This window comes from Halichoerus grypus, chromosome 3 (genome assembly GCF_964656455.1).
Source record: "Halichoerus grypus chromosome 3, mHalGry1.hap1.1, whole genome shotgun sequence".
Lineage (NCBI taxonomy): Eukaryota > Metazoa > Chordata > Mammalia > Carnivora > Phocidae > Halichoerus > Halichoerus grypus.
In genome coordinates this window covers 194,790,231-194,817,612 of record NC_135714.1, presented here as the reverse complement: position 1 = coordinate 194,817,612, position 27,382 = coordinate 194,790,231, and the positions used below count along the sequence as shown (strand labels likewise).

The window sequence follows — 27,382 nt, the reverse complement described above, 5'->3', positions numbered from 1 at the left end:
ACACTTGGAGGGATGCCTGGGTGGCTCAGTTGTTAAGCGTCTGCCTTCAGCGTAGGTCATGATCCCAGGGTCCTGAGATTGAGTCCCGCATCGGGCTCCCTGCTCAGTGGGAACCTGCTTCTCCCTCTGCTGCTTCTCCTGCTTGTGCTCTCTCTCTGTCTCTGACAAATAAATAAAATCTTAAAAAATATATATATTAAAAAAATAATATAAATAAATAAATAAAGCACTTGGGAGGGAGAGAAACCCTACAGGTGAACAAGCTACAGGTAGTCACTCCATTCTGTTTCACAGGGTTGACCAGAGCAATGTTTCCTGTATTTTCTTTGGTTGCAATATGATGATTGCCTACAATCAAAGAGAAAGAGCTAACTAAAATTTTTAAAAGCACATGTGACAATTCAGCTAGGAGCTCTTTTTTGAAAAAGTGCAAAAGCAAAAACATAAACAATGTTTCTTAGAAATTTCTGTGTGAAACTATCTTAATAAATTTTTAATGGCAATTTGCATTTTCATCTTTCTCAGATTTAAGGCTTTCAGTTAAAGTCACTTTCTTTCTAGTATTTACCCCTTAGAAAGCAAATATTGAAGGAAATTATTTTCCCTGTTGATTTTGGGTTTGGTTTTTTTTTTTTTTTTTTAGTTTATTCTGCCTTTTTAAATTTTGACTGTTTAAATGCTCTCATCTCTGGTTTAGGCCTGATTTTTAAAAAATGTACATGGCCAAAAAAATTTAACATAAGAATGTTCAAAGCACATGTTTTATCTGAGGATTTTGCACAAATCTTGCCATGTCACCACCCTTAAAAGAAATAACCCTTGGACAAAAATGAAGCAGTCAGCCTAAGATAAACTAAATTGACCTCTTTTTTAAGTTAATTCCACAGAAAAATGAGTATGTTTGCTAGGGGCAAGATAGAGCATCACCCTCCCCCTCCCCACAATCCCTAGATTTGTTGTTTTTTTAAACAATTGAGGTTAAGAAGAATTTAAAGGGGGAGAGAGTTAGTAATGTAGAGAAAAGTGCCATTTTTATAAGCTAATTAAATTTTTGCTGACATTATCTCTTAAAATTATATTGAACCTCACTAGGTATGCCCCAAATGAATATAGAAATATTATGTAAAAACTGACTATTCTCTTTGATGATATGGCATGATATAGATATGAAAGATTTCTGGGATGTCTCATCAAAATGTAGTGCTTGCATATTTAAGTCTTATCTTCAGATTTTTTGAGAATATCCATTTCTTACATTAGTTGACTTTTTTTAATGAAGAAAGTCATCCAAGGAGATAACCACATGACTTTTTATTTTTCATTAACTCTTTTATTTTTCACTCCATACTCACTGTTGTGCTGTTTAAATACTGGCTTCAGAAAATAAACAACGTTTTGTATAATTTGGGGCATTATGTTGAACTCAATTATAGTCTCTAGAGGAATCAAGGAAGATGTTTGTTGTTTTTATTTCTTTAAAAAAAAAAAGAAAAAAAAGGAGTTGAACAACCCAAATTATTCTGCTTGCTTAAGACCACTACTGGAAGCATTCATATTTTTTACATATCCTAAATGTTGATCCTGTCTGACTCATATTAACCTTTCCTGTAAGGATCACAAATCTTCAGATAATCTCCTATATCTTAGTAATTTATTTTCTGTCAAACACATAAAACAAAGCTTGGTAAAACATTCCATTAAAAAGGGAGAGAGGTTGGAGGAAATTTTTTCATTGTGGTATGTACTGCATTTTCTGGAGTCTGATGAAACCCAGATGTTTCAGAGTGCCCACAAGGTTGGCTAGTCCTAACCTGCTGGATCCCTGGTTAATCTCTGAAACCCTGTGCTTCCATCCTATCAAATAGAGTGCCGCCTTTTGCTGAATGAACTCAGCTGAATTTGTGACCAAGAGTTGAATCGAAAACAAAGTGGAAATTGAACATAATAGAATTTCTGCAATGGTTTATTATACATTCCTTTCCAAAATGGTCCATATGTAATTTAGTTTGGGAGTAAATGTCTCTTTTGACTTGAAGCAGTGCCAGTATTTACAAAGGGACCGTAAGTCCCGTTCTCATGAATATTTTACTATATTCTACAGTAACAAATAATGGATTTACTTGAGAAAGTAACTAGTTGTATGGGTAGCTCCTCCATTCACATCTTGGAGACCCGCTGAGAATGTAGTTGTCTGGGTTGAAAAAGTCTCCTCCTACCCTTCTTGCTTCTTTGGCTTGTCTAATAATTAAATTGACATAAGACAAATCAATGGGAGAAAAACAAATTTAATTTTGTACCTAAAAGAACCCCAAAGATATGAGACTGAAGGACAAGTCAGAGGGTTGAGACTTCTATGTCATCCTGAGCTAAGGATGGGAGAGAGGCCTGGGGCTTCAAAAGGGATTCACAGAAAGATTAGAAAGCAGATGTTTGGTAATCAAATGTTTGCCCTGCCATACGGATAGGTCTTTTAGATAAAGTTATCTCTGGTAATAACTCTTTTCCTAGGTCAGGGCCCCTATCTAAATTCTTTAAGGTGGGTAAGGGAGAAGGAAAAGTTTGTCCTGAGTCTGCTGGGTCTTAATTGACTTCTGATCAAAATAATCCACATGCCAAAGTGGCACATTTTGGGGTGGCATGCTGTGCTCCCCTTCATAGTATTCTATGTAGTTTTGAATGAAGAACAGATGCCCTACTCTAGAAAAATTATAAAATCAAAACAACAACCTGAAAACTGGCAAAACTACCAAAGACAGCGACTGAGGACACTTTGCAGAAATGTGAATAATAAAGGAGTGAATGATTTTTTTAATCATCTTGATTGTGTTATCAACTTAGAATAATTTGTACCACAAGTTAAAACCAAATAGGGATTAATTTAGTCATTAATGTATTTCTCAGTAAACTAATTGCATTTCAGAATAGTTAGCCCTTATTTCAGTGCCTTGATTTCTTTAGGGCCCAGATCATTCTCTCATTCTCCTTAACTAACATTGTATAAAAGCATGTGATCATCCCATTATCTGACCTGACAAGTATTTTTAAACTTTACATGATTCTGAACCTAAAGTTAATACTTTGATAAGTATAATTCAAAATAATGAGTATTTATTGAATTTATAGAATAATGGCCAATCTTTCAGACAGAAAATATAATACCTCTATGTTCATTATCTTTTGAAAAATATTGAATTTCCAAACATGTTTCCAAAATATTTGCCTTTCGGTTTTGCATATTTGTATTTCTAGTTTTCTTCCATGCTGAGGCATCTGTTCATGATTTCTAGCTTATTTTCAAAATCTTTTTGTGTTAATGTTTAGATTTGATATTCAAATTCTTTATATGCTGGGTGAGTTCTAGAGATCCGCTCAATAAGACTTTTCAGCTTCATAAATTTTAACTTAAAACATTGTAGGGTTTTTTTGCGCTTGGGAAAATATTCATCTTTTTCCTTATACCAATTAAACAAAGTCTGTGTCATTACTTTTAACACTTAGACTTCCAAATACATTAATGATTGAGATAACATTTACAGTCTTTCTGAAAATTTATTTTTTAAAATATAGCTTTGGTTCCAGAACACAGAGAAACTTTAAACAAGCAAGAAGGAGCTTTTTGTTTGTTTTATGGAGGGATAGTCATATTTTGAGAGGAACTTCTCCTTTGGGAGAGAGAGGAAGCTGGATTCCCCAGGATGGAACTTCTTGTCTCTCTTTTCTGCAACAGGATTGCTACTCATTAAGGTAAAAGGCTGTGGTTTTGGTTTTATGTATTTTCTGTTAATTCACTTAAAAATGCTTTCCCCCTGTAAATATTCCTTATAAACTGTTAAGTCTACAGGATAATATATGTGCCCATTTTTATCTACGGCCATAGAAAATGACATAGATAAATATCACTTTGTGCTAAAAATAAGTCTGTAGTAATTCAGAGGTCAGTCCTGATTCATATGGTACATAAAACAGACTGGATTTTGAGTCATGACATCTACACAAAATGCAATACTGCTGAATTTTCATATTAAGAGGTTTTGGCTGAAGGAATTCAGACACATACACAGTATGGCCCCAGAAATCTTGCCAAGAAAAGTTGAGTTTAAAATGTAGGGGAACTGATCCAAGAATAGGCCTCAAACATGTTGCATTCATTACACGCAGCTGTGTACATGAGAAGTGACTTTTTATCCCACCTACCAAAACCCTAGCCAGAGCTGTCACTTTTTTTTTTTTTTTTTTTTTTGCCAACTTGCTGACCTTTCTGTTCCCACAAAAGGGAAATGTGATTGACAGATGATTATTCAAAACATTTTGGCAATAAAAAAAAAATGTATTTGCTATAAATACAGCACATTTTTAAAGAGACATTTCTTGTGAGTAAGTATTAACGAACCCAAGATATGGAGGAAACCAACTTGGATTCAGAATATTGATGGAGACTACATGAGGGGGTTTTGGCAAGTAAGGATTTAGAGGTACTTGGGTTACCAAGGCGATAAAGAATTATTATAAAGACTTGGCAAAGAAAGAGAAAAACAGAGACCCATTTCAATATGCCTGGAAGAAATGAATGTCAATCATGACACATCAGCAGCTGTTCAGTTGGGTTTTAGGGAAGTGGAGTGAGTGTTAAGAGATATCCATAGTCACCTATTTATAATTACCTGGTTCGGTCACATGTTCTTTCCTTCTGCTTCTGCCTCCGCTGCTGATTGATGTTCTCCCGTTTTATCTCCAGATCCAGCTTCCCAAGTATAGGATCTACTCGATGGAGAATAGACTCCATCCATCCCGTAGACAGCATAGCCATGTTGGGCAGATCTATCATGGCAGACCATTTTATGGACGCTGGCCTTGCCGATAGTTGGCTTTCTTTGGGTCAGCTACTGATTCAGTCAATCAATTGGAACGGGAATCGCAGGAGTGATGCCATGAAACCCAGCAGGGAATCCAAAAAAAGGGGGCTTTTGGAAGGCTTTGTGTGACTTTGGCAGCCCATGTATTTTATCATAAATGCATGCATTAGAATAATAAGAGATATTTCTAAAAATATATGATGAATTTTAACAATATTTTATTTTGCTCAATTTTCCTCACCTGATGTTTCAGTTTCTCCAAGAGGAAGTAAATAATATCAAACAAGATAATGAGGGAATGATTTGTATTGTTATTTTTCCTATCTCTCTGATGGTCACTAATTCTTATTACGAAGATTATGCTAGCAGAAGTGCTTCCCTGGTCCAGGAAGCCCAACAGATGAATACAGTTTAATCTGTGTGGAGATATGCGTGACATACGGAGAGCAAGGTCCAATATTTCCCAGCACTAGGAAATGTATTCTGTCTTTTGACCCAACAGATCCTGAGGCTACTTCTTTCCAAAGACTCTAAGCAACTCCATTATTTTCTTTGGGGAAATATATTTGGGGATTTTATGACTGTCGCTATTCTAAAAACAGGAAAATAATCTTCGCCTCTTCCAGAGTCAAAGAATATTTGCCAATTCACACATAGCTAATTTGTGTCAGAAATAATGATGCACCTCTGTCTCAAAATCTTTTTCCAATTCCATAATATCATAGGACTGTTAAGCATTATTTGGCATTCTTGGATATTAAGAACTAACTTTATTTTTATTTGTGTCCATCAAAATTATTTAATTTTTATAACTTTTAAATCAGTGCTGTGCTTAATTGTACTACCTTTGACTATGAAATCTATTTGCATGCATATATATAAATTGTATGAGCAGCTTCTTCGATATTGCTCTAGATGAGTATGATAGAAATAGAAATACTTAAATACTTGATTTTACTCATATCATACCTATATTTTAAACTCTTTAGATGCAATATTAATTTTTAAGTAATTTATCGCCTAAAGTGATTGATTGAATTAATATTTCCAGTAGTGCCATGGAGTAAAACTATTCTGCTTTAACAATTTAAATCCAATTCAAATTATTAGTTTTGACATTTGGAAAATTTCTAAATCTTTATTACTGTAGAACCAAGTGATCATCTAACAGCTACAGTTGTATTAGCCATGGTAATTTAAAATTTGCCACAAATTCAGTTCAGATGAAGCAACTTTATTCAGTTGTGTAGACATCCTAAGTACGGTGGGGGCTTGAACAATGAATGAAATGTGAACCCTGCCTTTGATGTTCTACTGTATTTCAGCTCTATGATAGGTATGTGTCAGAAATTACCTCATTTAATTTCATAGCAAGCCAATGACATAGGAATTACATTATTTTTATTTTACATACATTGCTGAGACTCAGAAATGTCAGTTAATTTCCCCAAGATCAGACATCTAGTAAGTCTGAAAGTAAGGCAGAGGCAGAATTTGAACTCAGGGCTGTCTGACTCCTGGGCCCATGGTTTCTAGTTTTCATCAGGCCTCCATGCAGTGCTATCGTAGAGGTAGATGATACAGCTGTGGTTTTGGTGTGGTGAGTAACAAAAGGTGGCAGGTAGAAGAAACATTTGATTCCTTTGAATTTGCTAGCTCACATATACAAGAATGTGCATAGGCCCCTTACCCTGCAAAGAGGCAAAGAATATTTGAGGAGCAGTAGGTAGCAATTTTATGAAGGAAGATTCTGGGGTGGGTTGAAGAAAAGCAACAAATGAAGATTAAAAAGAAAGGCCCAGGACCTGTTATATAGGCCTAAGGCGTCCTGCTAAGGAGGTTAAATTTGGCTTTGTAGGAAACAAAGTAGAGACACAAGCAGGGTTTGTGTTATTAAAAAGTAACTCTGGCAGGAGTGGAAAGAGGGCACCAATAAGGCTGAAGGGAAGAAGAGGGAGAGAATATTTAGGATGCTATTGTAAAAATCCAGACACAAGATGATGAGGATCTAAATGCGGACAGCAGTTGCATGGACAAAAAATGAGGGGTGAGATTCAAGACCTATGTAGGGAGTAGGAGCAACAGGATATGGTGATGGATTCTCTGTTGGAGTTGAAGAAAAGGCAGTTGAAACTTTACCTTGGTCAACTAGGGGGAAAATATATGAATTGAAATACGAAGGGCAAGAGGGAGGAATGGCTTTGGGCATGAGTGTGACATGTAACATGTTTGACTTTGGATATGTTGCATTAGAATGGTCTCTGAGACAGCCACAGCAAGTACTGGGAATTATGCAGTAATACAATCAGAAACGAAGAGCCAGGGGAATACAGACAGGAAGAGATTAATGTCAACTTATTGGTCAAGGAAGGCTTTGAGAAGAAAATGACATTAAATGCCAAAGGACAGATAAAATTTCTGTGTGCAAAAATTGAGTAAAAGGACATTTGAGGTAGGTTGGAATTCAAAATATGTTTTTTGTTTACTATTTTATTGGATATCCACCTGGATGTGTGCACAATGTGATATATTTTTATTATAATTTCCTCTAACATGTAAAGTCTTTATGTTGGGCAGTAGTCAAGTTAAACACCTTATATATCCGTTCTTTCGTTTAACCAATATTAAGCCAATCATATTTAACAACAGGAAGTATGTTGAAACAATAGGTACAGTGTAGTAAGGGCTGTGGTTGTTATGTTTTCTCAGTATAGTGAATTTGCAATAGTCCAGTGGCATCTAGCCATGAGGGGACAGGAGACTTTCAGGATAGAAAGAGGAGGCATCTGAGCTGAGACATGAAGGACAAAGAGGAGTGAGCCAAGGAAGGATCTAATCCAAAGAGAAGCAATAGCCTTTGCGAAGTGCCAGAAACTGTTAACTATAGTAAAAACTGCAAGGAGAGGCTAGGTCCCAAAGGATCTTACAAGCCCAACTAAGGAGTTTGGAAATTACCTTAATGGTAGTGGGGAGTCATTTAAAATTTTTCGATCAGGAAATCGATATGATTATATTTCTCATTTTGAGACATCTTTTCGGAATGTTGTGTAAAGAATGTGTTGGAAGAAGCCAAGAATGGAGGCAGGTAGGATATTGTATCCAGGTGTAAAATGAGGATTTCATTAATGAAGGCAATGACTATAGTGAGGAAACTAGTGAAGATGGTGGAAGGCTGCTGGAGCGATGTGGTGTGGGGGGCAGGGCTGATAGAAGAGAGGACAGTGGCATCCGGGTTTCATTCTTGGGCATTGGGGGGGTGGGGGGGGACACACAGGTTTCGCTCACTGACACAGGGAATACAGAAGCAATAGAAGTTTCTGGAAGATGATTATTTTAGCTTTGAACATGTTCCATTCAAGATGCCGGTAGGACATCCTGTTGAAGACATTAAGTGATTGGATATGAGCCTGGCTGGGAATTGAAATCATGGAATAACATAATTTGTGAGACGGCAACGATTGTGCAAGTCAGAGACGAAGAAAAGGCTTCTTGGGCGGGGGGGGGGGGGGGGGGGGGTCCGGAGAGAAGAGGGATGAAGGGAGGTAGAGGGGAGGGTGTCTAAGCAGAGGGCGCAACGTGACTCACAAGTGGCAGAAAGGGTAGGGTTATATTTGAGAAAAATCAGATCGCCAAGGGCGAGTTGAGCCTGGAACAGTCTCTTAGATAGTAGACTGAGGATTGGATTTATTCTGGAGTCAGGAGATAGCCAATGAGGATTTGAGCGTGGGAGGAGCATTTGCAAGAAAGTCGTTGGAAGACTCGCCTGGAATACGGATTGGAGTGGGAATGCAGAGGCCATGTCAGAGCTATGGACACATCCTAGGACAGAGGTAATGAAATGAGACTTGGAATAAAGAGGGTTTCAGAGGAAAGAAAAACAAAACAAGGGTGCGAGAGAAGAGGAGGCACCTGTGAAAATACGAGCATTGTCGCAACTTCCGCCTGAACACGGCGAGCACGGGGAGAGCAGGCAAAGGACACGACCCCTAAGAGTCGAGAAGTTTCGGAGGGAACGGGAAAATCAGAAGAGGAGTCTGGTTTCAGGAAATAAGTAGCTTGTACTGCAGTGAGAACTGTATGATTATGCTTTATTGAATTAAACGAGAAGAGTAATAGATCAGTGTATTTTATTTGTAAGTTGCTTTTCTGTCCTGTTTTCCTTGACGTTATAAAACTATATTGCAGAGATTGGACCAGATGATTTTTTTCCTTTTGCTCTATACTACAAAAGGGAAAGGCGGGGGGCGGCTTAGAAATCCACGTGGAAAGAAACTCAAAGGAGAGAACCGCGTAGCCCTTACCAAGAGTGCCAGGCAGTCACCTTCGCGGGGTGGGACCCCCCCCCGGTGGGACCCCCCCCCAGCGTCCCCCCCCCACGCCACCCCACCCCCGGGAAATTGTAGAAGCAGCCACAGCCGCGGGACTGAAGGTCTGGGCACCCCCTTTGGCAGAGATCCATCAGACACGGGAGACAGAGATGTGCGGCATTTCCAGGGGAATTGCCCGGGTGCGAGTCGTTCTTCTGAGCGGGTCATCTTTGAAGTCCACAAAAATATAATTCCGGATATATACCGAGAGGAGTCTGGTGACCAAGTCAAACACATCAAGAAGGCTCGGTGCCATTTCCACTTAGGGAGCCGGCTCCTCGAGGGTGGAGGTGGGCAGGGAAATCTTTTCACGGTCTCTGCTGGTGGTCTTCACCAGTTCCACGGTTTTATGGAAGTTTCGGTTTTGTTCAGGAGAGTCCATTCTCCCTGCCAGACCTGCCAGAGAAAGCTATTTTATTTTTTAAAGATTATTTATTTATTTGAGAGAGAGAGAGAGAGTACAAGCAGGGGGATCAGCAGGCAGATGGAGAGGGAGAAGCAGGCTCCCTGATGAGCAGGGAGCCCCCTGCGGGGCTCGAGCCTAAGACCCTGGGATCATGACCTGAGCCAAGGCAGACGCCTAACCCACTGAGCCAACCAGGCGCCAGAGAAAGCTACTTTACTTCAATTGTATTGCTTCAGGCACTCTACAAATACAGTGTTTATTTCATGACGTCTTCCATTCTTCAGTATTTACACTGCAGGTGCATTTTTTTTTTCCTTTAGTGACTTAACTTGCCAGTTGAATATTGTGATTGTTTTCCTTTTTCATAAGAGTCTTTATTCCAAGGGAAAAAAAAACATTTTTAATTCCCACTGAAAAGAAAGTCGGGGGACCCCAACCTGTGGACCCAAGTGTGAAGACGCTTTTTAAGACGGGGCAGTTGGAAGCTGCTGGTAATATGGAGATTAGACATTCTGTCTCCAGCCTAGGAACAAGCCTGGCATCCGCTGAACAGGCAACTGCTTGCCTGCCTGTCTTCCTCGGCCAGGTAAAGGCCCGGAAGGAATAGCTGCCAGCCTGGAGGAATGCGAGAAAATAGGAAATTGATTTGAAATAGGATAGGGAAAAAGGCAGAAGACTGAATTTAAGAATTTTCAAATATTCCCTTTTTAGGCATTTGTAGTTGCTGTCTCTGCAGGGGAAGGTGATCCTTAGTCTCTCACGAGAGCAGCAAATTCACAGGCAGTACACATATAAGAAAGACCTGAAGTTGGTTTATTTCTTCATAATTGGAGGAAAATTGAATATTGATTTGTATTTTACTCTTTGGAAAGTCTTCTTGATCCTTTAGAAGTGAAAAAAGAAGTGGAAAATTATAAACGTTCTAATTCTAGGCTCAGGAAAAGATCTTTTTTTTTTTTCCCTGCCAGTGACAATGACATTAATTAAATTTCACATTAACCAGAGGGGGCGGGGCAGTTTCATGTTTGACTGTGAAGGTCGAGGAGATTCTTAATTTCCTATCGACAGTGGTTCTTTGGCTTGAACAGATGCCTTCAGGCAAATGATAATGCTTCTGTTTCTTCACTTAAGGAAGTATGGGGTGGGTGGGGGTCATGCCAACAATATTTAGGATCAGTGATAAATAGGAGGGATGTCTGTTTTTTAGGGTCATATACACTCGCTGCCCTGTGAGAAGGTAAGAGGTTTGAGCAATAAGCTCTAAGTTTCTCTTGGGTCCTAACATTTGGTGATGTTGTGTGATCTCTTCAAGACCGGAAACTGGTAGTGATACTGACTACACTTACCAAGAGCCTCTTACTTGTAGAACAATTTACTTGAAGTTGTCGATAGGACACGGAGGCATTAGAAGAATGGGATCTTGCAAGATACGGAAATCTTAGCTAAAAAGAATAAACACACACGATGGCCACCAACAATAATGTAACTCACATACACCTTGTCACCTCTCTTGGCTTCTGAAAAAAATCACCAATGTTGTTCTTAGGAAAGAAAGAACCTTTCACCTCTTAAACTCATTGGAATGTGGCCAGTATCACAACTCATGGAATGTTAATATATGGAGTCAAATAAAGATGAAAATACCTGCTTTCTAAATCACATCTGCCTTAAGAAGTCAACATTTGGAAATGACCAAGTGGGCCCCTGAACTTATTCTTCCAAAGAAACAAACAAAAGTTTGATCTGTAAATTGATATTGGATGGACAGGCCACAAAACAATCGGGAGAGTGGAAAGGCAGAGTAGAAATAGAAGAAACGTTAAGAAAATGCAGGAATCCAAATATCCAGTAACTAAAAACTAGGATCCTAAGACATCAAAGAAACTTGAAGAAACTGCTTGATCATTTAAAGGATTCAAAAGACTGAGAGATTTCCTTTTTTAGAGAGAAAAATTGAGGCCCAGATCAGTGAAGGCTTAGCAAGGTCACACAGCCTGTCAGAAGAGTCCTATCTGGACAACAGATTTCCTGATTCCTAGAGAATTTGTAGAGAATCCTTGAAGGGCGGGCTGTGATGTTTCTTCCCTGGTTCCAGTGTACCAACTATTGAAGCCTCTTTGTGCCTTTTAGGTTCTTTTAGTCTGCAGCGAACCCATTTGATTATCAGCTTCAGTGGTGCCTATTCAAGAAATCTGAAGATACCTGCTTATCTGAATTACAGCCGTGGATTTTCTTGACACTGATTATGACACTACATGTTTTTATTAAATTTGCTAGAAATAATCACCACGCAATAGAAAAAGCTTTTTATGGAATAAATGCCCAGGTATAATTTAGGACCTCTCTCACTAATCATAAATTGCTGTTAATCACAATCTAATCTAACTGCTCTTTGCCAGACAGAAAATTCCTCATTCTAACCATCTTTCTGAAACCCTGACACAAATTCCTTGAATGGTAAATTTCACCCCACATCCATGCTAGAATACAAACAAAAAAGATACACTCAACATGGACTGTACCTAACTACAAGAGCCTGGCTGCTTGTATCATCTGCCCTAAAGCTGGAACTCTGGTTAAAGTGACACAGTGATATATTGATCTAATGAGTAATATTATGAAATTAATTCTAAAATACTCTAACTTGTTCTGCCTTAATCTTTAAAATTCATTTGAATGATCACATTGTACAAACCTTTTGTTGAAAGTCTTGCAAAGGCCTTCAGCCAAAAATAACATAGAGCTCTCTGTATTTTCACAGTAGTTTCTATGTCAAAAGCCAATTGCCACCGAGGAGGGGAGGCATTCGAACACCTGTAGAGTCTAGTGCCGATATCTTCACCTGGACACTTGCCTCGGGGGTCGGGATCTTTTGTCTTATGTATTCATCTTGCTCAGCATCTGTTAAGGAGATGTCCTTATTTTGCCTTTCAATTACTCCAGACCTCTGGAAAGAGGTCTTTTTTGCCCGTTTTCCAAAGAAAGAGACAGCTCCCCAAGCTTGCTATCACTCAGAAGCTGCCAGCCCCCGAGACGAGGAACACTACAATTGGAGTTCTCCTTACCTGACAGCCTCTGACTCAACCTGTTTTTTACTTCGTACTCCCCTCCCCCTTTTTAGAAAACTCAGTTCTCCCCCATGGGTGTCTTTGTATGATTCCCCTTATGCTGCCGAAGCTGCCCCTAATAAGACGCGTGAAGCACGTTTGTTTTTATAGACGGAGAGAGACCTCGGGTAGAAATTTGCCTAAAAGAACCAGTATATTTTACCCTCCGGAGTATTTTAAGTAATGGAAATACAGTTTTCTACACTAGGTTTAAACTCGTCTTGCCCCGGGAGGGTTAAAGAAGGCATCTCATGTGAAAACACCTAAGGTGTTCCAGGCACATAATAGGCATTCAATAAATGTAAGTCAAGTTCAAATCTAAAAATTTTGAAGAAACACACTCATTTGCAGATGAGCTGTCTCCGTTTCCCCACCATCTTGCTTTTAAATCTGACATTCACCCCATTACTCTACTAAACAGTCTTCTCCTTTAGGCCACAAATTTCTGCTTCCTGCCAAATTCAGGCGTAAGTATTAATCTGTGACATGGAGCTTTGGTAACCATCGCCTTCCTTGTTCTCTGCCTGGAGTCCTGAAACCTCTCTTCTGGGGTTTCTTTGTTGTGCTACACTCTTGATTGTCGCCGACTTCCTAGACCTCGCCTTCTGTCTCCCTTGGTGCCCCCTGGATGGAGGCAACCCCCGTGATTCCGTTCACTTGGTGCCTCTCATCTCATCTATTCTCAGAAATATCAGGGTGACGGAACGGGTTAGTAAAGGCGCGTCCCAGAACAAATTCTCTTCTCCCTACTTCTGAACCCCTCGCTGGCATGTTTAAAGAGCAATATCCAATGAAATGCTTGCTTCACTCTCTTTCCCTTCTTTCTGGTTCCTTGGCCTAGAGCTGTAAATCTAGAGCCTGATAACCCAGTCAACGTGGTTCTCAGCAACTCCCCACTCCCACGACATCCTGTGAAGGAGGTTCAGAGAATAGCCATTAAGATGCTGAAAGAGATGAAAATTAGACCCATGAGGAACTGGTAAAATAAAGTCAAATAAAAATAATCGAGATTATTTAGCCTGACAATATGGATCTTAAGGGGAGATTTAAGAATAATCATCTTCAAGAATATGAAGGACACTGTTGACAAAATGGTGACCAGCTGCTCCTTGTTTCGATTGAAGACAGAGCAAGAGCATTTGGGCATATCTCGTGGCTTTAGAGATTTAGAGACTTTCAAAATAGAATTGCTCGTTGTAAACAATGTGAAATATTGTAATGTATCACTTAAAGTGGACGTGGCAGGGTAGGGGTTAAAAAAAAAAAAACCCAAAAATAGGTTCATCTGTGTCTGGGAACCAGAAGGGTATGACCAAGTTAGATCAAATGTTAAGTTTATGTCCAGTTTTATAATTCCATGATCTTATAATGAAAAAGTATACATTTATAGTTTTAAAAAATAGTGATCTCAAACTATCAATGGTGCTAGATTGGAGATCTAAAGAAAGAGTCTTAGGTCTTCACATAGTATCAGATTTCAGAAGGCATTTGTGTTTTTGGTGAGATAACATCTTTACAAATAAAGCAGAAAACTTACCTTTTAGAAACGATTTTGGATTTCAATATTAGGTCATAGTCTCTGCCCTCAAAATGTGGGTTCGGTTAGATTGGGTTAGGTTAAGTGTGTGTGTGTGTGTGTGTGTGTGTGTGTGTATGAGAGAGACAGAGACAGAGACAGAGAACCAAATAATTACAGAATAGTGTGATAAATACAAATGATAGACTTGTTTTGATTAGCAAGCAGTTTCTTCAGTCTGGACTATTTGTTTCTCATGATCCATCCATCTACCTGTTCCTAAATCAGTATTTATTTAGTGTGTCTAGTGCAACACACTATGCTAAGTGCTGGGGAATCAGCAAAGAATTGGTTCCTGCCCTCATGTGTTTATGGTCTGGAGGGAGTTACAGACAAGTCGACAAGCGGCAGAATATAGTATGAAAAGGATATTTAGAGTTCAATGGGAACTCAAAAAGGGGGCCCTTAAACTATTCTTAGTGGATCAGGAAAAGACTAAATGGAAGAACTGTCTTCCAAGCCAAGTCATGAATAAGCAGAAATTGGCCAGGTGAAAAGCAGAGGGATCAAGCATATACCTACATCCAAAGTGACATATAAAAATATGTGCTTAGACATGATTTATGTTCACAAAATAGGAAAAAAAATCATTAAAGAAGTGTTGCATGGGACTATGTCATGAGACACCTGAAAATAATACATTATCTAGATTCATCTGTCAATAAAGACTTGTTAAATAAACTATTTGCAAAAATGATCTTAATACATACGGGTTTATGTTATAAATTTTCAAGAGTGACTACAGAAGTTTGTGGGATTCTGTGCTCTGTCGACTGCATAAAGGATTTGACCTGTGGATAGCTTCTTACTTCTATAGACAACTACACACCTAAAAACATCAATGAGTACCTAATTCTTGGTATCTGAACAAAGAAGACAAAGTATTTATAGTAATATATTTAACTTCAAAGATATATTGCCTAGCTTTTTAACATTTAACTGAGAATGTGTTTTTGAGAACTAACACTAAAATACGCTTTGGGGTTGGGTAAATGGAATGATGGTTGGAAAGAGAGTTCAGATTGACAAAATGACTGCAATTAAAAGAATTCAATCATTTTTATTTATCACCTTTACATCTCTTACACATGGACTGTCAAAGAATACATTCAAAGGACCCTCCACCCGGAATGTATTCTCATTTTCAAAACATAAAAATAAGTTGAACCCAGTAAGTTGCCAAGCATGGACAAATACTGCCATCCCTGGGTGGGCCTGAGAATTAGTCTTGCTGCTTGCAGCCCTGGTCTCCAACCAGCCATGGATGAGTAGCACTCCAACTTGCCCTCTCCTGTGCTTCCCCAATCATGGCAATTTATACGTGGAACTAGGGTTCTACGCACTACTCTACTACAGACTCCCTTCTAACATTGCCCTTGGACACTTGGTGGTTTGACTTGGGTCCTCGGCTCTTGCTGTATGCCCAGTTCCTGGCATATTTACCCCCAGCTAACTCATGCTGACCATCTGGATTTCTCTTGAAGCTCTGCCCTCTTGCCCCCTGTCTTGCTCTCACCACTAGAGAGGAATGATCTCCCTTCCTTACCCCCTTCCCTCCCGCTTGGATACTTGCCAGCACAGGGCTGAAGCTCACTAAGCCTTTTGGATACAGTGCATTGCTTGATTGCCCCCTGCAAGGAGTCCAGACCTCATCACACACTCCCAGATCTTGCTTCCTCCTCCTTCCTGCCTGCCCAGGCTGTGGAGGACCCAGCATGCTCCTGCCCAAGGTCACCTGAATTAGGACAAAAATAAGAACCAGTTCTTTTGACTCACAACAAACATGATTGGAGATCTAAAGAAAGAGTCTTAGGTCTTCACATAGTATCAGATTTCAGAAGGCATTTGTGTTTTTGGTGAGATAACATCTTTACAAATAAAGCAGAAAACTTACCTTTTAGAAACGATTTTGGATGTGGGTCATTGCAGATAGTTGTGAAATAAAAAGCTATATTGTGGGTGGCTTTTTCTGTAGGTCAAATCAAAGAATCACCTAGCTATTATACTATCCTTTTAGATTTACTGTAAACATCTGTGAAAATTATGAATTGGACTTTATTATGAGCCTTTTTCGCCAGCCTTTATTTTGGTTCCAGTGTAAATGATAATTGAACTTTATTGGAAAAAGGACCCAGAAATATGATTTTAAATACAGCTTTATGTCAGCTTATAACAGCATCCACATAGCTGTTAGAGACTTTCTTGCTACTGACAAAATAACACTTTGGAAAACAGAAGATGAAATCTAAAATTTTATTCACAGCATGTAACAAAGTAATTGTACAATTATTATGTACCAATTGATGTCAGTGCACTGTAATTTTGGTGACATAAACAGTGTCTTTGACATATTTGTTTATTTAAAAAAGAAAAAAATGTTTACAAATAAATGTGTAATCTTTAACAAAGTCCAAACTAAATTCTAGAGTGACAGATACATACTGACCTATGCCAATCCCTCAATCAGGAATGTTCATTAACTCTATTTTATTCCTCTATAAGATTCCAACTTGCAGAGAATACTGGTATGAGCACTATTGTTTACCTTAACTCTTAGAGTTGACTTCAAGACACAGGGAATACCATGTGCTGTGTCTCTTTTTCGTCCTCCCAAATCCACAAATAATTTAGAATTGAATATCATGTTTTCATATCCTTGGTGTGGCTTATCCTGACACATTTGATTTCAAAAGTGAACTACATGCTTAATACCAGTTTTAACTACTAAATACTAAGTATTTAGTCAAACAGCTTAAGCATCAGGCTCAGGACACCCAGGGCTGAATTTAAGCTCTGGTATTCTCTAACTATTGGACCATTATTAGCCTAAGTTCCAGTTTCCTCATCCGTAAAATGGGATAACAATATTACTTTTTCATAGGGGCTTGCTTAGAGAAATAAAAATGTGTTAAATGCTCAAGAGAGTGACAGTTGTATGAAGTGCTCAATGTTAGTTGTTATCATAGTCATATATTTAGTATAGCAAAAAGTGTTTGATTTTGATTTTGTACTAGCATCTCTGACAGTATGGATTCGGTACTTAATCATTAGCAGGAAAGGTAATGATCCTAGTTTTGGTTAAACTGATTTTTTTGCCCAAGATTTTTGGCTTAAGTAGAGAGAGGTCAGAAGAATTCTTAATACTAAAGCTAAGTTGGTGCCAGTTTGAAGTAACAGCTCATTCATGGACTTTTTTTTTTTAATACAATTTGCTTTGATTTGGTTTGGTTCATGCATTTTTAAAAAATCTTCCTTGTGGTGTGCAGTCATTAGGCTTTTATGCCTAAAGAACTGAATTCAGTTATAAGTAAAATTCATTTAATAGCTCAAGTATGATTCCATGTGGTTATTTATTCACAACATAAAATAGCCACATAATTCAACATATTTAATAGTGTCTGCTCATGGAACTGTGGGGAATTCTGCAGATCTTAGACAAGAAATGCTTAAGTTATAAAAGGCAGTATCCATAATGCTCATTATTCCTGATATCATCAAGATGGCAAACCGTAGCAGATGAAAATACAAGTTTAATGTGTGCCTTATTATATGTCTCTATAGAACTCTTTAGTAGACTCCTTTATTTACAAGATAGCAGTGATTTACTGTATGGATGGGGGTGGGCACAAAACTTTGCGTCTTTTCTTGGGAAGATAGATGTGGAAGCCATCCTTCACTTTTCAGTGAGAGAAACCGTTTAAAACCACATCTCTCCGTCTTCTTCCCCTTGGGTTGCCACTGCTGCTCTACCATGTTCAAAGAAAGCCCTTGATTATTCTCAAGGGATACCGTCTTTGTGCAATTTGGAAATAATTAGTTTTGTATTCAGAAAAGGTAGAACTAGGTATATATGTAGAATATTCCAATATAGTCCAGTATAAAAATTTACCTAACCTGTATCTGATATGTATAAATTGCTTAATTAGCATTTTAAATTGGAATTTTAATAAATGCTATCAATCAGTGGCCAATTTACATAGCAGTTATCTGGGGAAATGAGTATGCCAAATATCCGTCTTCTTGAGATTCATCTTGACCCAAACAGTGATTTAAGTTTTTAAAACCTTTCATTCTTCCCATTAGAGTGTTCATCTTTCTGTCCTCTAATGTTCCAATTCAAATCCACATCTGCTAATGCGTGTCATTAAAAATCCAGGGGTACATTTCTGACACATGGACAAGACCTGCAAGTCCTGAAAAATTCCAACTGTGCAATGTTTTACCTATTTCATTCTTCTAAGAGTCCAATTGAACAACACCCCTCTTCATATTCCAGCTCAAATAGTTATATAGTGTTTATTTGCAATTATTTCAGGCAACCCCCCCCACCGGAAGAGTCACACACATCACAGTGATCTGTGAAATGATCACGTTCAAAATATTATGACTTAGGAAGGTATTTGCTTAAGACCTTAGAAGTCTTTTGGTGCCCCACAAAATATCTATTGTTCTATTTTTTTGACCCAATTTTACTAAAGAGAGTTTCAAAACCCTGAAATAACTTTGATGTTTAGACTGTGTCAAAGAAATGTTTAAATAATTTCCAGGATATCTTACTAATGTCCTAATTAAAGGGTGAACATATTGACCATTCAGGGAAGAACAGACGTGATGGTTGTCATAATCATGTTGTAACAGAATGCTTGTGAGTCAGGATTTTAGCGGAGCCATTATTACTGAAAGGAGAGAACACTACAGGATAGAGACTTTACTTAAACGTTGAGTAACGTCAGACATTTCCATGTATGATGATGCATGTGTTAGATGGTAATGAAAACAGAGAAGGAAAAGTATCCACCAAGAGGCAGATGAGCTCTATTCACATTACTGTATGTAGCATTCGATGTAAAAAGTGACAAAAGTCAAGGTAAAAGGAGAATGCTAAAGTGGAAAAAGAACTTACTGTTTTTGAATCACGGATTGAGGTAAGAATACATTCATTACTGGATCTTGTTGATAAATGGAGAACACTAATCCTTTCTTGAGGTATTAATTTTTTGGTTTAAGTCCATATTTAGAAGACAGTTCGTTCAAATGTGGAATGACAACTAATAATATAAAGGTGTGCTGATTGATATGAATATTGTAATGTAAAGTGCTGCTTGTTGTCTTTGTTTCTTTATTTATAAAAAATACTTCGACGGGTTAGGAGGAATTGGGAAGAAAGCACGCTGAATCCCAAAACTCACGAACACACAGTCATTCAAGTCTCAGTTTAATGGAGGAAGAAGCTGAGAGGGATGGAATGTTCTAGAAAAAAAGAGAAATTAGGAGGAGGGACGTTGGACTGGAGGCAATACAAATATCATGAGAAAAGTGGATCTGCAGGGGGGAGGGGGAAAGGACAATTTTTAAAGAAACGTTAAGTGCTGCAATACTGAAGTATCTTTCGTTTCAAAGTACAGCTAGTTAGAACAGCGCATTAGCTATTCCAGGTCAGGCTCGTCCAGCCCTGGCACATCAGTGAGAGTTCGCCCCGACCACTGGAGCACACCCCCGCCCCCAGCCCCAGGGACCGTCTTCCCTCCGCGGAGCGCGCGCCTGGCTCCCTCCGGGGCGTTCGCGGGGGTCCCCAACCGCAGCCGGAGGAGGGGCGCGCGGCGCGGCCCCCGGCCTACTGCAGTGGGCGAGCCCCGGGGGGCCGGCGGGGCCGAGCGGGTCCCCGCCGCGTCCGCCAGCGGCACCCGCGCGAGTAGCGCGCGGCCCGCGGGCGCTCGACTGCAGGCCGGGTCCCCGACCCCTCCCGCCGCCGAGACACCCACCTCTCCCGAGCAGCGCGTCCTGCGAGCGAGAGCACTTAGTTTCGCTGAGGCCGGGGGAGTGTGGCCACCAGTCTCCTCTGGACTAAGTAAACAGCTCCGCTGGGTGACGCCTGAATGGTGGCGGATCGGGGGTCGGGATTCATTCACGTGCTGGGAAAGAGGTTCTTTTGTGAGCACGGCAAAGTAGTGCTTCTAGAGAAAACCGATTTGGAAAAATCTACAGCAACCCGCAAACCCACATTAGAGAACAGCGATGTTTTATGGCCTGCCTGTGGGCGTGTGTGCGTGCGTGTGTGTGTGTGTGTGTGTGTGTGTAATACCTATCAGGGGCTTTAAAGCATGCCTGTAACCAGTTTTTGGTGCAGTTTTCGCACTCTTCGTTTGGGGCACGGCTGTTAAAATGCCCCGGCGCGCGTGTGTCTGTGTGTGTGTGTGTCTGTGTGTGTGTGTGTGTGTGTGTGTGTCTGTGTGGAAGGAGGGGTCAGAAGGCGGCGGCCGTCCCGGGCCGCCTCCTCGAGCCACGGCGGCGGCGGCGGGGCGCAGGACTGGCGGGGCGGCGGCGGCGGCCGGCCCGGCGCGAAGGGGTTAAGCGCCGCCGCCGCCCCCTCCGCGGCCGGGTGTAAACAGAGGAGCCTCAGCCTATCATGTCTGGCTGCCGCTCGCAGCCGGAGCCCCGAGCCCGGCGCTGTAACATGATACGCTCCAGACCGAGGCAACTTGGCAGCGCCGGGCTCGGCTCCGCACGGCCACAGCGAGGGCGCGCCGCGGCAAGGTGGGTGAGCGGCGGCGGCGGCGGCGGCGGCGGCGGCGGCCGGGGCGGCGGGGGCGGCGGCCGGGGCCTGGGCGGCCGGGCGGAGCGCGACTCCCCGCGCGGTTCCCGGCGCGGTTCCCGGCGCGGCTCCTCGCGCGGCGGGGTCGCTCGCTCCTTCGCCCGCTCGCTCGCTCGCCCGCCCGCACTCGGGGACGGCGACGGCGGCGGCCCCGCTTTTCTCCCTGGTGGTGTCGGAATGGGAGGAGGCTCGGCGCGGGTTAGAATCGCTGCAGAGGCCACATTAGCATCAGAAACGAGGTGGCTTTTTAACCCCTGAGGGACCAAATTTAAGGGTTTAGAGGAGGTAAAGGCTGAACTTTCTCGATGACTCTTCGTCACTCGGAGTGGTGCAGGTAGCCGCGGGGAGAATGGAGTCTTTTGTTCCCGGTATTTTTAATTAGGTGGATTTTTTTTTTTTTTAATGGGTAGTATTCAGTCCTAATCCGTGAGGTAAAGCTGTCTTTTCCCTGCATTCTGTGACTTCTGCGGTGGATCTTGTTGGATTCGTTCGGAGCAGATGTTAGCAGTAGAGATTTTTGATCATTTTTGTCTTGGATATGTTTTAAAATCGGCGTTGAGCTTAAATTAATTAGCCCTTTGGTTCCATTAACTAAAATCCATCATACTGATTGCTTAATGGGGAAAGAGGTACAAAATAATCGTGCTAATTAAAAGAGCGGTTTTTCTCTTGCGAAATACTTAGTGTGTGATTTTTGCCAGGAGAGGGTTTTAAACAGCAGAGTCTGTAGAAGAAATCCAACTTTGCCGTGGTGCCTCCATGCAGGTTACTCCTGGAAAAGGAGTGGGGGGGGGGGGATGATTGGGAAGAACGTGCGCACTGTCTGTGAAAGTAAAAATAATGTTTTACCACTTATGTGTGTATGTCCATAAAATAAAACAAAGATCTGTGGCAGCTCTGAGAAGGAGAAGTCCCATTTCCTCCCTTTCCGTGCTGGCGTCTCTATCTCTCCGGAGTATCTCAGAAATGATATCTACACTATATGTGTGCCTCTGTCACAAAGTCATTCTGTCTTCTGAAAGCCTAATATAATCAAATTCAGTGCCTTAAGATGGTGTAGTTGAAGATTTGATCCCTTTCCACTGAAGTGGAAATACTTTCAGTAATTGAAAGCAGATTCACGTCTGGAGTTGTACAAGCCAAGGTTTTCATTTTTAAAATAAACCTTTTGTTCTCTGGTTTTAAATGTTTCAGAGCTTCATCCAGAGACCTCTGTGTGCTAATTGTTAAAGTAGTCCTTAAGAAAGGACAGAAAATATCCAGAGAAGGCATTTTAGAAAGACAGCTAACTTAGTAAGCCTCCCTCTCCGGAGGAGAATATTTTAGTGCAGATACACTGTCTGTGCCACACATTTTTTTTTTCCCCCAACGGATTCCCCGGCATTAAAATGCAACTGTATTCTTCAAAACCCCCAAGCCCCAAACAATGTCCATCTGTCTTAAGAGGTTAAAAAACTTGTGAAATTTTGGTGTTACTCATTTTAGACTGTGATTTGCACGATTTGGTGATAAATTTGAGATCAAATATGAAATACGTTTAATTTAAAGAGATGCTGATTATATAGTAACTGATACACTGAAACTTTAAAAATGTGATTTCAGGTTGTTAACCTGGTTTCTTTCTCATCTTTGGAGGCTGAGTGTTAAAAACTTTAAAAAATTGGCCATTAAAGACTGAAATTAGGGTACCTTCTAGACAAAGAGGGAGTCACTTGATGTCTTATTAGCTGTGAACATAGACAGGAATGGTGATAGGAGAGAGTGTCACCTTCCTTGTCCAGGACATGAAATCTAAAATGAATTGTGTCATCAGGAGGAAAAAGTTAGGAGAGTTGTACTTCTAACAATGATAACTGAGATCAGAGAAAGAAGGGAGTGTTCCAAATGTTTTTAATTACTAGCTTCTTGAACCTGTTGTGCTGATTATCAATAAGAGGTGAATGGACGTATTTACAGAGTGTAACATGGCAGTTCGATTTCTTAAAAACTACTTGGTAGCTTTTTATTTTACCTTGCTTCCTTGTCTTCCTGGTAGTTGATCATTTGGGCATGTTAAAATAAACATAAAGTGGATAACTTGGTTGTAATTTAAATGATATTCTTGTTAACATTTCTCATGTACAAGTTTTCATAAAATCAATATTTAAAACCTTCTGCAAATCTTTAAGTACCAAATAAAATCTGATTACATGTTGGCTGTGTCGCATCACGTTTCCCAGATATCAACGGCCTAATGTGTGGCATCATAGAATTTAATTCCTCCTGAAGACTTAGAAAAATAAGAGTGACTTAATATGGACTCCTGATTTTCAGTGGAAGATCCTTGTCTAAACATTTAAACTAACCCTCTCTGTGACTTCTATTTACTACTAGTTTTTATGTCCTTATTTTTTTTTCTTACTTGGAAAAGGGGGTGCACAGGATCTTCTGTCATCTGAAATAATACATTCAATTAATCACGGGACTCCTTTCTTTAATAACGTAGGAAAGTGGCAAAGGAGGCACTGTCTAAAATACAGCGATCTTGATAATTAATGCCATAAAATAGATTAAAATGCTGTATTCCAGGTATTCATTTCCTTAAAAGGGCCACCAGAACAGCGTTGCTAAGCACCCGTCACTACTGCAAGTAACAGAAAATGACCCAAATTAAAGAACCTGTTCTAAGCTGTATTCTTGCATTTTCTAAAGTGCATTTCAAAAGATTTAACAAGACTCATTCAATTAGTGGGGAAAAAAAGATCTATTTTCAGCTCTGATCAGCAATTAAGAGATTGGGCGTTGGAACATCAGTCTCTTTATGTTTATAATTTATTTTGTTTTTTGGACTTTAGACAATTTTGAATAAAGATTTTTAACCACCTTTCTAACGATCCAGATGTAAAAGCTAAATATAGGACATTATATTTGTTTTAAATCCTTATCTAAATGAGTAATTTTTATTAAGTTTTCCTCATATTGAAAAAGTTTAAATTTTACACTATTATTGCTTTACTATGGATTTCTTATTCTCTGTGCAAATATATATATGTATACGTGCAGTACCCACATAGATGGGTAGTTTAAAGTATGGCTGAAGTTACTGCATCTTATCCTGGATGTGAGTGCTTTCGTGCCAAACTCTTGAGAAATAGGATATTCTTCCTTAAGGATGTTTGGACGTTGTGAATTTGGTACCATGAAGGAGATCGAGTGATATGTCCAAGTGAAAAAGTAAGTGATACAGGTCATAGTTTGTTTGTTTGTTGACTATCAACATAAGCTGTACCCTTCTGAGTTAGATCAGAACTTCTGCATAGTTTTGGCTAAAAACCTAAATCACAACTGTGAGAGTGTTTAAAGAGTTAGATCTTGCAGTGACCTGATTTTTAACTAATCCAAGAGCAGTCACAAATAAAGGTGTTGGAACTTCCGGGCAGAGAGAAAGGAAGGGAAGGATGGGGAGGTTAGAGGAAGAGGAGAGAAGAGCCAGGGCATTCAGGTTCCCACAGTTTTAGATGAGTATTACCTAGCACAATTTTGCTGTATCACATTGATTTGAAAGAGTCTCAAGCATACAAATATGGATGTTAAGTTATCAATCCTAAGTGCTGTTTTGGCTATAATCATATTGAAGTAATGCTATATCCTCAAATAGGGAATATGTTAAAGCCAAAATAACACTTAATTCTTTCTTTAAATAAGGTATTTTACATTAGACATTATATTTACATTTATCAGATTGGCATTGCAGATTTCTCTAGTAATAAATAATATAGAATAAATGAAAATAATATGACTCTGGTAATAGTTTATCTTAAATAAAAAGTTATTGTAATACTCAATTATATCTAAGGCCTTTTAACCTGTGTGAGTTTAGGTATTGATAATGAGTTGTTTTCTGACATGTCAAAAAAAAATTTTCCCATAGGGAATAATAATTTGATGTGTACCAGTTATTTGATTATATATGTTTTTAGCAGTTTTGACATGGTACATATTTTAATATTTAAGAAACCAGTTGTCTTAAAATGTGTATGTTGATTTTTAGTTACAGACCTACCTGTTCCGTTACAAATCCTATGTATTTAAGTTTTGAAATATCTACTTTTAATTTTTACTACTGTAGGGTGAGAATAACTACCTCTTTGGTATCCCAGAAATAGTTTATGGCATACATATTACTGACGATAAATTCATTTCACAAGGGAAGAATAAAAATTAAAAAGTACACACAGATATTTGAGTGTACATCACATCTAAATAATAGTAAGATTTGGGAAACCACGTACTACAGTATTTAAAAGAAAAAGAGTTTCTCTCTTAAGAGTTATTTCCCTCTCTTAACATTAAATGCTGGTTCCCATAAACATCTTGCTTTGTATATTTCCAAGGCAGAATGGATTAGAGAGCATACCAAAATGACTAATATAGAACTAATATGGAAAAACACTTCAGGCTTATTTATTTATATATATACATATATATGAGCCTAAAATTTTTTAAATTAAAATGACATTTGGGAGTTTTCATCAATTTTTTTCATGTTAGTTTCTGCATGGTACATTTTCTCCATAGTCTTCCAACTATTTCCGGCAGAGAGAGAGAGAGAGGACCTGCTGTCTAGAGACCTGTAAAATGTAGCCTGGAACTCTTTTTATGCTTTTTCTTTTAAAGAAAACAATACCGTATATAACAAATTTAACATTGTCAACCTTTTATAATTATTTAACCATTATTTCATTTTACCTCCTGCTTAAAAGTTGTGCATTAGTGGAATAGACACCTGGCTGTGCTCTTAAAAGTTTGTTTGTCTTTCAGTTCCTGTGATCGTAGGGGGCAGTACATCTCCTTAATTATCTTTGTTCAGGGAAATGCTGAAAGGCCAGGGTAGTTAAACAAGGCCATTTGGATTTGTGAGGTCGAAGTCAGATGCAAGGAAAGTGGTTAAATGCATTATCATCTTATTGAGCCCATCATCAGTAAAGTGACCTTGATGGAGGTGGAAAAAGCCATTTGGCTACTTTATGACAGCCACCCTGCTTGTTTTATCACTGACAGATTGTTTGATACCGCTTTATCATATTTCCTTTTTTTTTTTTCTGTTTTCAAATATTATTGCCTGCAATTGTGGATCATCAGAGTGAAGGTGAACAGTAAAACTATTTTTTTTTTCATGACAGGAGATTTTCCTTCCCACGTTTGTTTCATACATTGATATATCTGAAGATATTCCTTCATTAAAAATTAAGGCGATCAGGCGGACTGACCATTCTGTATTTGCTTTTAAGGATCTTTTAATCATGATGATTAGTCTCTTTGCAAAGAAGCTGCTATCCTGCTGCTTTTGAAACTGTTTTTAAGCTATTAAGAGGGTAGACTTGCGAGCCTCAATTTTAGCATTTGGAATAATGTTTGTTTTAACAAGTGCCTAAGTATGTTTACTTGAAGGTTATTCAACTTTTAATAGTTCTGTTGCTGCTGTCTGCAGTCATCACTTTGCTTAAAAAGTTAAAACCAAAAGATTTATAATTTATATTTCTTAACTTTATGGTCAATACATCCCTCGTGAGGCATTTTCTATCAACTCCATTAAAATGAAATTCCTGCTTCAATATTTGAACAAGTATTGTTCAATAATAGGAAGAGTTTTATTAAACAGTACAAGATCTAACCTTTTTGGAAACCCTAGTTAGAGCAGTTAAGTGCTGCATACAAGATTTTTGTTTTCCTAGGCAAAGCTGTCAGACCTTACTGATTGGAGGTTAGCTTATGCTTTACTTTTTACTGACTTCTCTTTTCTTATATTTAATCAGAACGAAGTACAGATCTTATCATAAGAAAGAAAAAAAATGGCCCATTATCAAAATACCTAGAATACTATTTCAGACCTTATCGGAGATATCGCCTTATCATCTTGCTATGAATTATGTAACAGTAAAATCTAAAAGGAACTCAAAATCGCCAAAAAGAGTTATGACAGGAGACAGACTTTGTGGTTCGCCAGGGATTTAGTACTTTAAGGATTTCTTAGTTTAAAAACAAACATACTGAATTGAAATGCATTTGAAAGGAATTACAAACTCCCCCCAGTCTCCCCCTACTCTTCCCACTGTCCAGGCGAAGTTCAGGCTCTTTTCATCTGGTCCTTAGATTCTTTTGTTAGCCCTAAACCTGGTCTCCCTTCTCTGTCTCTTCTTTCCTCCAGCTTCCAAACTGTCATCGTAGTTGTGATTCTGACTCACAGCTCTGACCCTGGTACAGCCCTGCATCACGTCTTCATTATGTTTTTCGGATCAAGTCCAAATTCTTTAGTATGTTTCACCAGACTTTTCATGACCCCACCTATCCCTCCATTTCTCCTGCGGGTTCATACCTCTCCACCCATGCTTCGACATTTTCCCTTAGTCCATGCTACTTAGGCCCTTTCTTGCCCTGTCACAGCTCTTTCAAGAGCCAACTTCTGTTGGCATCTTGTGTCTGAAGCCTTCACCGACTGCGT

General features: G+C 39.3%; 1 protein-coding gene and 1 long non-coding RNA gene across 19 annotated transcripts in view; one reads left to right on the top strand and one right to left on the bottom strand.

Moving 5' to 3' along the window:
- Nucleotides 1–27,382, top strand: part of TENM3 (teneurin transmembrane protein 3) — a 602,365-nt gene that overhangs the window by 248,000 nt on the left and 326,983 nt on the right. The window contains exon 1 of one of the 17 annotated variants that reach the window (XM_078069867.1): nt 20,692–20,843. The exons of the other annotated variants lie outside the window; for them this stretch is intronic. The gene's annotated coding sequence lies outside the window, so the exon portion shown is untranslated. Of the gene's footprint in view, nt 1–20,691; nt 20,844–27,382 lie in introns of those variants that run through there. 17 annotated transcript variants of the gene reach the window in all.
- LOC144381426 (uncharacterized) lies at nt 9,665–20,523 on the bottom strand. 2 transcript variants are annotated; one of them, XR_013446673.1, is made up of 4 exons: nt 20,072–20,523; nt 12,322–12,527; nt 10,973–11,068; nt 9,665–10,241 (listed from the first exon to the last, which is right to left on the bottom strand). It is a non-coding gene; the product is annotated as an uncharacterized LOC144381426 (long non-coding RNA). The 2 variants fall into 2 exon arrangements; XR_013446674.1 differs by lacking the exon at nt 10,973–11,068 and having other exon boundaries at nt 9,665–10,509.